Source organism: Haliaeetus leucocephalus, unplaced genomic scaffold (genome assembly GCF_000737465.1).
Source record: "Haliaeetus leucocephalus isolate CR32 unplaced genomic scaffold, Haliaeetus_leucocephalus-4.0 Scaffold555, whole genome shotgun sequence".
Lineage (NCBI taxonomy): Eukaryota > Metazoa > Chordata > Aves > Accipitriformes > Accipitridae > Haliaeetus > Haliaeetus leucocephalus.
In genome coordinates this window covers 14,613,701-14,627,597 of record NW_010972991.1, presented here as the reverse complement: position 1 = coordinate 14,627,597, position 13,897 = coordinate 14,613,701, and positions in this window count along the sequence as shown.

Below are 13,897 nucleotides of genomic sequence, written 5' to 3'. Positions count from 1 at the left end.
TTAAAATTGGGAATATTTATTGCATAGTAGTTAAGATTTATTGTTTCCTCTCTGTTACAGTCCAGCATGTAGCCTGCTTTAGTCAGCTGCATATGCATATCCCAGTCTCTTTCCCCTACACTATCTGCTGCAGAACTGCTATTTTCTCTCAGACTTCAGTGAGTTTTATTAAGGTTGCACTTTCAAGCCAAGCTGGAAGCAAGCAGCCTTTCACAAGATGACTTGACAGGAATGCGTGTATGAGTGCGCCCCTATGCTAAGGATGGCTGATGGCTCGGTACAGAGGGATCATCTTACAAACTGGCTGGATGCATGACCTCAATCATGCATGGCTTTCCAGCCCCTATTGCATACAACTGCTAAGGGCTTTTGATGAATTCACATAAGTTTAATAAGGAAGGCAGTCCACCTTAATACACTTCATATGTTCACACTGACCTATTAAAATGTAGATAAAGTGTAGAAGTTTGTTGTAATCCCTCTGTAAATATACGAAGCACTGAAATTAAAAATACTTTCAGTTCTGGGCTGCTCAGTATCTATTAAAGAATTCTAAGTCGGGCAAATGACACTTATGGGAAAAAAGTTACGTTTAACCCTCACATGCTTTAGCTACTTTTCTAAGACAATTGTGTTTCTTCAGCAGAGTTTGCAGAGAGGGGTTTTTACAGCATATAATGAAATTAAGGTTGCCAAATCGTAATGGGAAACGGCAGTTCAGAAGGATAGTAATTTTCTATGTTTGGCGTCTCAACTAAGGTAACTAATTATAAAGCAGTGAGGGATGGTGACTGAACTTTTCCAGATTGTCTTCTGTACTACTGTGTAGTTATCACACGCAAAACACTTCTTCCAATTTGCAAAACTGTATGGGCTATACAGGCACCCTGTGTTATATGTAGAAACCTTCTCAAGGGCAACTTCCTCAGAAAAAGATTGTGGTAACTATTTAAGAAACTATCTTATATTTAAATACTGCCTTTGGTACTTGCTAGAGACAACTTAAAAATGCACAGATTAGAAACATGATTGGAATATTCCTGAAATTCAGAGGAATTTGGATCTGAGTCCCTGCTCTAGTATTTGTTGTTGTTACATAAATATCAGCCAACACCTATGCAGACCACTTTGCACAATTTTTCCCATGTAAGTTAGTCTTCTAAATAGCAATAGCGCTTCACTAAAAAAACAACCTGCAAGGTTTTACCCACAAGGAAACATACTTGCAAGAATACTGAGTGCAAGCACCTTCAGCTCATGCAATTGCCATTTGTATCACAACTACAATTTCATCCTAAAAGAACTGCCTTGAATATTTAGCCAGGCATCTGACCTGCTCCTGAGGAAGCTATTGCTGCTCAAAACTGGGGGTGGAGGTTTTTCATCTTGCATCTGGAAGAAACCACTGCATTTAAACCAATAAGAAATATCCCCTACAATAATATAGAGAAATGAGAACATCTTATCTTGCTTTAAAATGTCTGTATGTCCAATATAGAGAGTGAGAAAAAAGGAAAGAATACAAACCAAAGAGCAAAGCATCAATGCTACTGTTGCTTTTAGCAAAATCAGATTATCCTTCCACCTCTGAACTGTTCAGGCCACCTTTGCATTGTTTTTTCTTTTCCTGGCTCTGAAAACCAACTTCTTATACCTTGCTTTCATATAGCATTTCTCATAGTTCTCCACCATCACCAGAACTAGTTCTGCTGTGGTTTGTTACACTGTCTTTGCAATTATTGTGAAACATAATTGCAAGATAGTTGTTCATGTCAGATCAGAGAGTTTCAGTGGGGAAGAAAACTGTCGGATCAGACACTGAGCTGAAGGGTTAGCATAAAAACAGCTATTCCCTATGAGGCAAAGCAAAAATACCAAAGCACAAACATGGTAACAATACTTGCTTTTTTTTTTTAAAGTAAAAAGAGAACTTTATGAAAGGGCCTCAGAGCAGCTAAAAGGGGAATAGCAAAGGTGGGTGTACAAAAGCTTCCTAGATTTTTAGTTCATATTTTAAAATACTGGTTTTTACACAAATATCACATTCACTTTCTGCAGAGTATTTAAGCAACAGGCTTATTCACTTGCAAACATGGAAAAGTGAGATTGTAAACTTAAAATTGATGTTTTTCAGATGAGAAAAGACTTCACAGAAGAGCAGGCTCACTTCAGTGCTATTGCATGCCCCCTTCCCACTGGCTTGAAGTGACTTCTCCTTCCCCTTCTGTCCTCCTCTTCCTGAGGGGTAGCCACAAGGACCTTCAAGAAGCGCACAGAGTTATCAGGCATCTTTGGCATTTGCTCATTTGTCTCCAGCTTAGTTCCCTGCCACAGCACCTGTCTCTCAAAGCCAGACCCCTGACCCCAGGCCCCAAACTGATGGATCACGGGCAGCACATAATGGTCAGGTGCCACACTGGGCAGATGTGGCAGAGCTGTGCAGCAGCCAGGGCATCTCCTACCAGCACGCTGCACTAAAGGTTTCCTTACTAGAGAGAACCAAGTCCCCCCATGCACATACTGCCCACATCTGTGTCATAGGGGTAGCACAGCTGAGACATCTTGTGTGTCCACGCACGTGGGGTCTCACGCAGAGGCACAGAAGGGTTGGCAGGAGCCTGGGGAAGCCCAGGATCCATTCTGTCACTTCCAGTTTGCAGCCTTTCTAGCCCAAGGGGAGGCACAGAAAGGCAGTCATGAATCGTGCTGGAATGCACTTAAATCTTTGCAAGGACTCAGAGTGACTGCTGAAATGGCAGCAGCTCTGTTGGCTACACTGAAACTCAGCAAGCTTTGGAGCCGCTCTTGCTGATACCAGAGCTGGAGCTAGCCACCAGGGTCCCTAACCAGCAGCACAGACATTCCCAATCCTATAACACAGGGACCACCAAGGTCACCTTACTGTTCCCTCAAACACATAGCAAAGTCACTTTGATAAGGACATTGTACCAGCCAGGCCAGGTTCAGTTTATGCTCCTCCCTGGTACACTCATGCTTCCGTGCATACTTCCCAGGCAGAAGTGGAACAGCAAATACAGAAAAAAGCTTGTTTCTGGATCTACAGCCACTTAATTCCACAGTGAGGTTTTCTAAGGAGTTCCATTTTATCTAAGGAAAACAGGTTTAGAAATAAGAAGCGTTTTTATTTTCTAAAATTCCCTATTCCTATTAAGGTATTTGCTTTTTTCTTTCCAAAAACCAACCAACCAACCAACCAACCAAAACATCTTGCCCAGAGTTTCAACAGTTTGGTGTCTTCTACCCGATTTGATAGATGTACAGTTTATTATCCCAGTACCACACGATCTGAGACCTGTCCCAGCTTTTTAAGACCTGAAAATTTCAGTGAGGTGAAGAAAAAAATAGTTCTCAAAGTTCAGTCAAGGTCACTGTGGGTATTTCTGCAGGATCTTACATGATATACTATAGATATAATCTAGATGTCCAGTATTGCAAAGAAAATCAGTGGCTCAGGCAGAAACTGAGTAGGGGCATGGATGTGTTTAAAAGACTATTTTCCTAAGACCACTTCCTCCAACACAATGACTAGTTTTGTATTCCCTGAACTCTTCCTTCTGTGTAACAGGGAAGGGATGGATCCAGAAGCTTCCTTCCCAGTCCATGCAAAGTCTCATACACATTGGTTTTTTAGTAGCTATACAAAATACTGTAGCTCACTATGTAACCAATCCTACAAGGCAAAATAAATGGGAATTCAACATCCAGATAGAAGTTACATTCACATGGTCAGTTCCCACATATCTAGCATTAATATAATTTAATGGCTTTTGTCACAGAATCATATGCATGCTCAGAGTTCAAATTCAAATTCTAGGAAATTAAAATCTATTTTTCTGTTTCTTTACATTTCTGCTGCAATATGTATTATTGCTGCACATGAGCTGCAATAAAGTTGCATCATGTCACACGCTGTAAGTAGAGTTACTCCAACTCAACTTCCTCAGCGTATAAGGGAAGTCACTACAGAATGGCTCCTAAGTATAGGTATAAGAATCAGGCTTTTATCTCTAGGTAAACCAATGCTATACAGTAAGACACAAAATGTTTATTCTCAATGTAGCACATTACAAAGAACTTCATTCTAAATATATAAATTTGAATGAATAAAATAGGATCTGAAGTCCCGTAAGTCTGACTGGTTATGTGCTAATGCTTCCCCAGTGACTCCAGTGGAGATGGTCCCAATTTACCATAGTGCTGAGACCAGAATGGGATGCAGGATATTTGCCTGACCCTACAGAATCCAGACGGTATTGAGAGCAGATGAAGGGGAAGACTTACTTACTATGCAACAACACTTTCTCCTACTACCTGTATGCTTTCTTTTCTTACTCTCCTGGGAACAAGCAAGTAGTCATCTCAGATAAATTACTCCTCAGGACTGAAGCTTGTATATTTACATGTGCATATTTAAGGTATGATCCCATGTAGTGCTGCTCGCCAGATCCTTCCTTCAAAGGAATACAGCGATGGGTGCTGAGTCACACTGCAGACCAGCCCAGCTCTCCGGCATTTCATTTCACACCTGGGAACAGTAAACAGCTGGGAACATTAACAGAGTGGCAAAAAACAGCAGCTCTTAGAAGAACACTGTGGTTTACCACAGAAACATCTGAGCTACTGGTTATGCCTTATGACCTGTCTGAATTTTGTCTCACACGGAGGCTGCGAGGCTTCTCCAGGCAAAAGCTTTATCGGACTCTTTCCAAACATGTTGGCAGCTGAGGAAGCTAGGTGTTTTCTGAGAACTTATTTTCATGCTGTTGGGAACATGGGAAAATCAAGTTGTTCTTATATTCATAACAAATCTTCGAGTTTACACATGTAGAGAAAAAGTGTGTAGATTAATTCAGTTAAATTTGTTCTCATTCCCTGGGGAAGGAGGGAAGGCCCCAGGCATCTTCTTGTTATCTGTCTAGGGTAAGTTTTGCCCTTAACTTTCACACTTTCAGGATACTTGAGGCATTTTCAAAGACCAGCTCCCAACCCTATCAAATCGGTGAGATGCACAGTAACTGAACACAGCGGGCATGATATTTCTGTTTGAAAAAAATAAAAATAGATGCCCTAATCTAAATTGGCTGATGAGAGGAACAACAACAGTGCTCTTCCACTATAAATCCTAGACAAAATCAAACAACTGCCTGGTTTTAAAAGAAAGATATGTGATATGGCTACAAGCCTTTTAGACCTATCATGTGAATGTGCCTTCTGTTGCAAATTACACTGAAAGTGCAATTCTGTGGAAATGATTTATCAGCAATGTTGTCTGACTGAAGAGTTTACTTATTCTTTCGACTATCCCCGGGTCTTATTGTTCACCAGGGAAAAGTACAGGAGAGAAATGACAACCCATTGGTGCATTACTTTCAGTTTCTGAATTAATTTAATATGTAGCCCCAAGTACTGTGCAATATGTGCATCTATTCTTGAGGTCACAAAGGCAGGAACCACGATAGTATGATTTGCCTGGAAAAATTGCAGTCTCCCAGTCAAAAGTAAATAAAAAAGATTATTCTGAATACTGGTAGAAGTTGAATACCTAGCAACAAAAAATTGAAGTTTCTTCAGACTCTATGGGTCAGCAACTTAAGATCTCTCCTTTGGAGTCTTAAGGGTTAAGTCCTGCAAGGCCACAACCTTCCTACCTGATGGAAACCAAAATCCTGAATCAGGCACTTAAACACCTTGTTCATGAGGAGCACTAGATACATAATGGTTAGAGACACAAAAGCCAGCGTATTGGTGACAAAATCTCTTAACATTATCTGCAGAAGAAATATGAGACCTACCCATCATTCCTGAGCCCCATGCTCCAGTGAGCTCGATCTTTCTGTCCTCATCAGAAAGTCTTTTTTTCTCAGATCTTTTCAACTCAGGTGCAACAAAGAGGGAAGTGATACCACTGCCAAGGATGGTCAGAGCATTTGGAGGTGAGTCCCAGGTCTAAATCCTTCTACTGCTGGATATGGAGAGAGGCAGGAATCAGACTTTCATTTTTTAAGCATATATATTCATAGCAAGGCATGAACGAGCATTCTTATTTATTGTGCTGTTTGAGACACATAAGCCAGATCCCCCATCAACCTGAATGACACCTTAAACAACAAACTGTGAAAGTCAAGGTTGGCTGCTCTCTGACCTAATTAAAAATTAGAATGTAAAACATTCTCCTTCATTTTCTCCACATAGAAAAGGACATAAATCCAGGTCAATTCTCAGTATTTATGTCCTTCAAGAACTCAATTATCTGGCTAAAGTGTATGTAGCAAGAAAATAGCATTTATGAGGTAGCACTGTCCTACTTCCTTAAAGGTAGATACTTTTTTTCTAATTAAGACTGATTTTCCTAAAAAACTTAATTTTTTCATAGAATGGACTTAGCTAAAATAATCCACAGAAAATGAACTTTATTGGATATAATGCTGTGGTAGAAGCTAAGAACATCAACTTTTCCTCTTGAATTGCTATGGTGCTCTACTCAACTTCTATATACCGTTTGAAAAAAACCTGCAGATCAAAGGGACTGGAAAAAATGGCCTGGAAGAGGTGTAATCTATACACCAATGGACAAAGAGGAAAAAGCTACAGAGAATGCACCAAATCTCTATTTTACAAGTTTCTGTAAAAAATCTGACATTATTTTTTTTCTAGAACAGTTATAACACATTGTTTTCACCCATCCTTCAACTGCACAAGATAATAATTAATTATGTGGGTGAAATATATAACTTTTGATGTAGCTTTAAACTGGGAAAATATGGGATTAAGAGTTTATATTGCTATTCTTGTTTGAGTTCACCCTCAAAACCACAGCTTAATTGTTTTAGGTATCTAGTTAAAAGGAGAATGTGGCAAAGGCAATGATGTTTTTGAAATGTATTTCATTCCAAATGAGAAATGAACTAGAGTCCCAAGAGTGAGCATTTTGGCATTACAACTTTTTGAATTCTCACTCTTGCTATATTTTTCATGAATGGGCACACTCAACTCCATGAGTACTCTCAGCGTTCATCCAACTTAGCTTAACTTTTTGCCCAGAGTTTGGGCAAACATAAAATTGCATTTCAATTCAAACTGCAGGAAATACAAGCTCATCGTGACTATGTGAATGTATGATAGGTCTGATCGAGCCCAGCTTTTGCCAAAAAAATCCTTGAAATCATACTTGTTTTCTCAAAAGGAAAGAGTCAGAATTTCAAGTGTTTTCCCCAGCAGTACTAAATAGATTATATAGCCATATAACTACCTGTATTTTCAGGAATTAAGTCAAATGATAATTGAATATTTTAATAGCAAGACTAGCATATTGGACTTCAGTCTACCTGAAACCTTGCAGTCTCTAGGATCATGACAGCTTCCTTACACTCAGTCTGTTTATTAATTCATTTCTAGCAGCTAAGAGTTAGGTTCTGGATGGCAGAGATAGTGGAGAAAAAGGCAGGAGTCAGCCACCAGGGATCTGAGGTATCAGAGGTAAGTAAACAGCAGTGTAGCCATTGAAAGGGAGAGGCACAGAGAGACAGTCTGGAATTAAGAATTGCAACTATTTCTTATTTAAGAAGGTGGTTTATAAATAAAATATCTCTTATATTTTTATAGTGTACTTTCTCCCCACACCTATCATTTATTTTTGCAAACAGCTTCTGGTTTCACATTCCATATACGGGTACAAGGCAGAGGCTTGTCTTTCTGTGATCAATTCTGGCAGCATCCCCATAATACCAAAATTCATGTTTAACTAATTAGAAACCTCAATCAACTGGTCAAAATTATTTTAAGAGTCCAATCAGCTTCTTCCCAATTGTACGTGTCACTTTTAATTAGGAAACAAAAAGTCAGACAACACAAATAAATAGCAGTGAGGCAAGAGGCTAGCTATGGTTTGCGAGCAGTGTCCTATGGAATTGCAGCAGCCAGGCACGCCAGCTGTGCCACGCTAAATAGCCTCGCTACATCCATGTGTCACACTTCTCAGCTGAAGTATAGGATGCACTCATCCTATACTTAGACAGCAAGCTGTCATAATTTCACACGGGACAAACATTTAATACGAGTTGGCTCTGATTAATTGGCCTCCTAGGACCAAGTCATTAATAGTAGTCAGAGACAGTATTTTCCAACAGAGTTGGAAAATAGAGATAGGAATCCATGTCCTGTGGACTAGGTTATGCCTAGTACTGAGGCTTAGGCACTGTGCTATGTAGCTATAACTAGTCCCATAGCTCAGACGTCTCCGCGTTGCACTGCAATCGCAGTGAAGGCATACTGCCTTCCCTTCAGAAATTCCCTCTAGCACATTTGCGCAACCTGCTCTGGTACAGATGCCCAAAGAGGCGTGTGAAACTCACTTCACTGGAGTTGTGGACACAGCCAGGTTGTGGTTCCTTGGGAAAAGCAGACATAGCCACACTGTTTGAGCTTGGCACCTCTAGCAGGTAGCCAGAATACAGGTCTCAGGCTTCTAATCACACTGAAGATCTCGAAATGCCTAATCACTAAGCCATAAAACCAGAGATAATTAATGGGATTACAAATATCTTTGGTTTCCTCTAATGCCAGTGGTCATATAAATACTGTATCGACTGTATTGAATCCAAACAACATGTTCATAAGTGTAATGAGTTTTACAGCTGATTCTTCAGCCACTTCTGTGAACACAGTGCAGCGTAGGACCTGTGACACCCTGGCACGACTTCTTCCAAGCATGGTGCTGTATCCTGTGGAAAAGCAGTGCTGAAATATGAGCACCACAACCTGGATTGTGTCCTTGGGAGCATGTGTGCTCAAGCATCAGCTTGCTGGAGCACCAGTAGCATGAGAGCTTCATTTTCGAATGTAAATAGAACAGAAAAAGGACTGAAGTACAATACTTAAAAATGAACATTTTCTTCTCTATGTACACCAGGTACTGTACATCTCACATACATTAACCCAGGGTACTCAAATGACCCAGTCCTTCTAATACCGTGTAACTCAAAGATGGACTCCTAATTCACTTTGATCATCACAAATCCATCAACACACTAGTAGGCATTTAACTACTGTATGCCAATAAAAATGTTGTTTAAACTGTTAACTGCCTGTTTAAAGCAGCAATTAAGCCCTAAGATCAACACCTTCAAAATTACTGCCATGGGGCATAGATAAATATTAACTTTGGCTCTTAGGAAAGGTGTTGGTCTCATGACCTGGGAAGGAATCACTCTTGGTAGCTTAGGGTGTTATCCCCTGCTCCGTCATTAAGTTGCTGTATAATTCTTAGGAAAAAAAATGTCTAAAACACTACTGTATTTTTAGCATTCTTGATGTAATCTTCTAACTCAGAATGTGGAGATAAAGTATTTTCTAACTGCAACTTTCTCCACACGTTTCCTATGCAGTAATTACACCCCATCCTTTGGATCAGGTGAGGGTAATCTTGGTACAATGATGAAGATTGGCAAGGACGTGACTTGTTAAAATCCAATTCTTCCTTCTAAAATAACCAGAGTCCCTCTCCTGTTTGGAGACTGTGCTCAGCAGATATTCACTGAACAGTTATTAGCCGTGCATGCCCAGGTAGGTCCCGGAGCAAGAGCCAGGTTTGTGGCACTGAGTTCATTCAAACTGTAAGTGCTGGAACAGGAGAGTAGGAGACAGAGAAAAAACACAGAAAGCAGGAGACTAGATAGGTCTGTATCCAAGTATTACTGTTTGTAAAGTACTTTACATCTCTTGTATAAAAGGCATAAAATTCACATGTTTATATAATGTCATGTATTCAGTCAGTGATTTGCAGTCATTTATAAAACATTGTTACTGTAATTTATAAAAGGTACCATCTGGCCAAAAATATTTTTTATATAGAAAAACATTATTTTAAAACAGGTGGCAAAATGAGCACAACTTTATCTATCAAAATTCTAAGTACAGCTTTGAAGATGTAATCCAGATCCAAGCAAGCCAAGCTCTGGGGAGTTTTGTTCCATGATATAATCTTGTTCCTCAGATTCTGAAGTGTACAAAAGAAATATCCTATACTCAGCTTTTTCATACGCCCTAGCTGCACTCACATCCATGTTTGAAGTGCCATGAACTCAGGTTCCCTTCATTACCTACCCCACATGACACTATATAAGTGGGTGGGACCACATCATGTGGCTGGAAATATTGGAGGTTTGTGCAGTGACACAAGTCCTCTCAACTATGTATATATGTCAGAGCTGGGAACCGTAAAAAAACAGCAGTAACATGACAAGACCAAACACAGTGGTGAGGCTTTGGTAGATGACCCTTAAGGGATGAAGTGCAGAGTGCAGTGACATCTGATGTGGCTCTGTCTCCTCCACCCTTAGTCTGCTTCTGCAAGTTCTCTATTGCTCATTCAGTATTTTTAAATAAACGTTTTGATAAATATGGAACCATCACTCTAAATACTGCCTTAGGCAATAGACAAGCATAAACTCACAGTTCCTAAAATACACATGAAGGTAGCCGGGAGTGCAAAGCAAGGCTGTGCATCTGAAGGTGCTCTCTGTTGTAGGAAGCAGGGAGGGTGGCAGGCTTCATCCAGTACAGTAGAAATAGGTAGAAAGGTCTACGGGAACTGAGCAATGCTGAGGAAGTTGTGACATCGTTAGTATGTTGCCATTATGTTGTTGGTCTGGCTTTTTGAAATAAATTGCGTGTATAATTTATGTTTTATTCAGGACTGTCAATGTGCAAGCTAGGAGCAGTAGGAGGTAACAGGTGCCACTTGTTCCACTCTGTGCTGTGCATGAGAGAAAAAAATCCTGTCACCATTCCACGATTTCACCAGTACTAGATCAAAAGAAGAGGGTGAATCAAAATTTCTGTAGCAGGCACTATCAACAATTTATGTTTTGAAAAATGCTTTGTGCCATGCTGTTTTCACACTACCTATGACAGGTGAGCTTTTTTTTTTTTTCAAAAGCAAAGGAAAACTTCTGAAGACTTGAATGGGAACATAAGCAAATGTAACACAGAGCAGAAGTGGTATTAAATGCTCTAAAGTGAGGCAATCGTGGTATTAATAAAACATGAAGGAAATAGAACATCAGCATAGTTACTATTTTCCATTAAATTGTTACTTAAGATTATCCCCTTCTCTCTGCTTCTGCCACGCTTTCAATGTTTAAACTTCTTTTCCTCAGCCTTTCCCAATGTATCTTTTTAACATGTCACTCACCCTTCACTCCACCAGAATAAGGTCCTATGAAGTGTATCACCATTAAAAGTGCAGGACTTCAGAAGAGAGATGGAATCTAAAACCTGAAGAAACAGTAATATGTTCTCGCCTGGGTTGTGTTGCGCAGACAGGGTGCTGAGTTTGGGAGGCACTGATGGGAACCAAATCTTTAATTTGAGAAGTCCCTGCCCTCAAGACTTTTTGTATGCTCAATCTACTAGAGGATTTGTTTGGGGAATTTGACCATGTTGTGTATTGGATGGGAATGGAATAGGAACAAAGATGAGTAGCAGCACTAGAAGAGTAGTGAAAGGTGGTTTCATTGCTTTTTTTGAAGTGTGGGACACTCTTGCAGAAAGCTAGGCAATCCATACTGCTAACACAGAGCCTTAATGGAAACCATGGACTAAACATCATCTGTCCACCAGTACTCCCTAATGTCAGCACATTCACTCAAGTTTTCAACATCCTAACAATGTCTCGACCCATTCCCTGTTCAATTACCCAAATGCTTGCTGGTGCATGAGCGAGTGACAAACAGCAGCTCTCATGGTATTACCAAAATAGGTAGTGAATCGTTCAGATAGGGCATCTCCTCTGCCTATCCTCCTCCAAGTACACTACTGTTTGACTGACATGGTCAGGATCAACCCTGGCTACGTCATTCCTCAACACCCAGTATCATACCTGTTATCCCCAATAGACCCTTAGAGAACCTAGATAAAGGGAAACCAACTCACCTAGCAAAGAGAGGTGACCTGTCAGTATCAAGACTGAGGCTGGTTGGTAAGACTTGAGGTTGGCTGCTAAGACTATACCAATGAGGAGAGTTGCCATCAGTATCATCAATCATTGGAAATAATGTAATGATCCCTTCTTATCGTCCTGGACTTCTCTTTAGCAATAGACACTGCTGACCATGCATGACTGATGTCTCACTTGAGAAGTAGCAGAAGTCCCTAACTTCTGACCAAGCAGCTAACGTAATGCGAGTTGTTCTTGAGGAGAATGCATCCCATCAGAAGAGGTAGGAAACAACATCTCCACTGCTAGGTCTACTAACTTATAGAGTCTTAAAAAGAAACAGTTCTTTCTCTAATGCTTTTTATAATCTGTTTTCAATTACTACATGATTGATCCATTCAGCTGGCAGTATCATGAAAAGACGTCAAGAGGCATCATTGTTGCATCAGAGATCAGACAAAACAAAGAATAGTTGAATGCAGTAGGAAGACAGATCAGTACTGATGGGAAGAGTTCAGCTGCACAGTGCGTTCTCCTTCGTTGACACGTGAAAGATTCAATTCAGACTGTAATCCACACAATTTACAGAAAGACAACCATATGGCATCCAGACAGCTAGTGATCTGCTCTTAGTCACTTTTCAGCCAAACCATACTGATGCAAGGTACTTGAGCAGGAAGTTTGAAGCTCAAGCTTTGCTAAATGCTGTAGAATGCCTTGGCAGCACAGGCTGCTGCATGCAGTCTGATCTTCCTCTGCACACTGACAAAGTTTCATGCCACGTTCAAGGTCTTGATCCATTTGACTAGGGCGTTGCATGAACTTAGCCCAAGATATCTAAATGATCTTCTAAATCTCATGGCCGATAAATGTCTTCCAGTACAAGGGACCTCAAAAGAATAAAGGCCATCTTTTCAGGGAAAGATATTGGCTGTTTGCTGAGTTTTCAGTTCAGCCGAAGACTTTGGATGTAAAGTACCTTCACAAGTTTATCATTCCAGACGGAAGGAGCATTCCTTTGCAAAGTATTTAAGCAAGGTAAATGCATGCACGTGCTTTTTTTTGGTTATGCTTTTAAATCCATGTTTTTGTCAAAAGCCCTGTGGAAATGCTGCTTACACTTGCCACAGGCAAGAGGTAAGTATTATGATACCCCGATCTAGACAACATTCTGATGGCATTGTGATGAGTGTCCCATAAGAAAGGAGAAAGAAACAAGTAAGAGAAAGGAAATATAGCCAGGCCATAGTTTTGCAAAAAGTTCAGTTATAATCAACTAATATGCTTTCATATACATAATCTGCAGTTCAAATGAGTGGTTTCACTTTACAAATACTCCCTCAGATGAGCTAAAAAAGAAAAAAAAAAGGTGTTAGAGATGTGAAACTGGAGGTCAGGAAGCTACTGGGAAGTTGGAGATCCATGTCTAAATCTCCCACTGGTGTGGGATCTGTAAGTGGAGAAAAGGGTAACTGGAAGTATGCTGCCTGTGTACTATGAGCACACCTATGCACAGATGAATCTTATAGTAAAGCAATTCTAATTAATGTTAAATCACTCCTTTTTCAAAACGGGAAGAAGGGAAGTGAAGTGAGAATATGGCACTCGCGGGCAGAGTTTCAGTTCTCGTGCACTTATCAGTACAGACGTTGTGAATATGTTTCAAAACAAAGGAAATCCTAATCACCGCAGTGGAGCGAAGACCAGACTGTCAGCAGTCAGCCTGATCCCAGCAGCACTGTCATTAGAATTATCGGTACCTTTTTGCTATACGCCCAAAATAGGTGTGTTTTAAATGCAGGAAAATGGTTGGGGGGGCTTTTTTCCTGCTTATATACTGATCCAAAGAGGTTGGGGTTTTTGTTTGTTTGTTTATTTTGGCGGTATGGGAAGGACAGTTCCCACCACGGACTCGCTGCCGCCGCCCCTGCGGAGCCAGCC